Source organism: Carassius auratus, chromosome 36, assembly GCF_003368295.1.
Source record: "Carassius auratus strain Wakin chromosome 36, ASM336829v1, whole genome shotgun sequence".
Classification (NCBI taxonomy): Eukaryota; Metazoa; Chordata; class Actinopteri; order Cypriniformes; family Cyprinidae; genus Carassius; species Carassius auratus.
The window spans coordinates 2045839-2048112 of record NC_039278.1 but is presented as its reverse complement, the minus strand read 5'-3'; positions in this window follow the sequence as shown (position 1 = coordinate 2048112).

Genomic DNA, 2274 nt, shown 5'->3' with positions numbered 1-2274 from the left:
GAGTGCACTGACCTGCAGGGGTCTCGTGAAGGTGTTCAGTGACGCTCCAGATATGTCCTCCTCTGCTGCTGTGTGAGAGATGCGGGACTTCTGCTGCTGTCCGGCCGCGCGCGAGAGCTCCACAGCAGGCTGCGTGCAACAGGTTCGGCTCGAGCCGAGCTACAGAGACAGGAGTCAGGGCGCGAGAGATGCGCGGGGCAACAACTACTCGTGACTGTGTCTCAAACCAAGCGAGCTGCCTACCTAGACAGCATTCATCTTGGAAGATTATTTGCGCTAATCCAAACCCGCCCCCCCACCCCCAACACACACACGCACACGCACACACACGCGCGCGCATATAATAGATGTGCCCAAAAATTTTGCACGCGTAAAGATCCAGCTACGTTTAAAGACAAAATAAATGACAGTATAAACAATATAAATACGCTGCAAACATATTCAATTCATGAAATTATCCTGTTTAAAACATGATGTAGAATAAGTATTTCTACACAGTTAAAAAAAAAAATATATCCTATAAATATATTAATATATATATTATTGTTATTTGCATGTACTTTTGATGGCCAAAAAATATTCTTATACGTATACATTCTGTAAATGACAGACACAAAGTTCTGATTATCTGCTAAAGCCTAGGTAGTAGGGTCTAGTTAGGCAGCTCGGTGAGCTTTGAGACGCAGTCACTCTCTTTCTCCTCCCATCGGGAACACCTTTGGAGCGCGTGGAGCAATGCGGAAGAGCCACAGAAATCTGTGCCGAATCAACTGCATGACGCCAAGTTTACGTAACTATGCACGTCCGATTACTCTACCTACACCCGGCGAGATCACCAAAACTGCTTCAAGCGCTTAAACTAGTAATTTAGGCATTTAGCCAAATATTGATAAGGAGAAATTCATACAGCCGGATGTAAAATAATAATGAATAATTCAATACGAACGGGTTTGTTTTATGTGAAATTGCACGAGGAAGTGCACCGCTGCTTTTAGCTGGCAAACAATCAACCCAAATCATATTCGTTTATAGTAACCATTACATCAGGTATCAAAGTATATTCAGTCAACTTTTAATAGATTCAGCGTGGGCAGTTTCTTTCACTTTCACTCCGTCTATAATTAAACCTTTCTGCCTCAGCTGCTGACTTTGAAATCCACGGTAATAGCTATAGCAATTATTTGAAGTTTCAGAATATTGTATCATTGTTTCACGTGATTACACGTTTAGATTAAGTGTGATACAGATGGAGAGAGGCAGGTGTAAGGGGTGTCTCTAACATCAATCATGTGACTGGACAAAACCATGAGAGAAAAGACAGTTGTCTTGAGACAGAGTGAAGTAAGAGCTGTGTGCACATATTAGTGTCATTAGCAGGATTGCTAAGTATGAATACAAACATATTATTTAGTATATGTAAGTAATGTTTTAAGTAGTGCTGAAAAAATGATTTGCTCCCAGAAGACAAGTGCAATGTGAGTACTAAAAGATGCAAGGTTTTCTGTTCCTGAATTTGTAGCCCTGACTCTTCTGAAGTGTCCTCTGTCTTTATCAAGAAAAGGGAAGATTTGAGAAGGATTATAATTACAATCTGGAATCAGCCCTTTTCACATCACATTTAAAATATTGTTGTTGTAACATTGAAGACACGTGTGTTTTCCCTGTGTGAGGGGAATGTAGATTTGCTTCATTATCAGACATTATGTAGCCTTGTGTCAAATGAGTGCTAATGACCTTCAAGGTGTTCAGGGTCTACATTTTTCCCCACTCACTTTTTTATAATAGTGTTAGTTTAGTTTACTGGACATTAACATTAGTCATCTACTGCCACCTTCTGGCATATCATTTTCTCTATGTTTCATGATTACAGCTGGGGGGGGGGGGGATCATGAATTTTCTCCAAAGCATAATAACCAAATTGCAGAAAAGGTTATAAATGCATGCATACTGGTACATGCTGCCACTCGATGCTTCAGTTCCCTGTTGAAAAAAACAGCATATGCTGGTTAGGTATGTTTTGAAGCATGGCTGCTGGTTTAAGATGGCCTTAGCTGGTTTGAGCTGGTTTAAGCAGGTCATATGCTGGTCCTAAGCAGGTCCTGGGCAGGAGGTAGTTGTTTACGACCAGCACACAACCAGCTTAAACCAGCTAAGGACCATATTAAATCAGCAGCCATGGTTCGAAACATACCTAACCAGCATATGCTGTTTTCAACAGGGCTGAATGTAGACATGATGGGCAGACTGCAAATGGAGCACAGAGCACACTGGTAT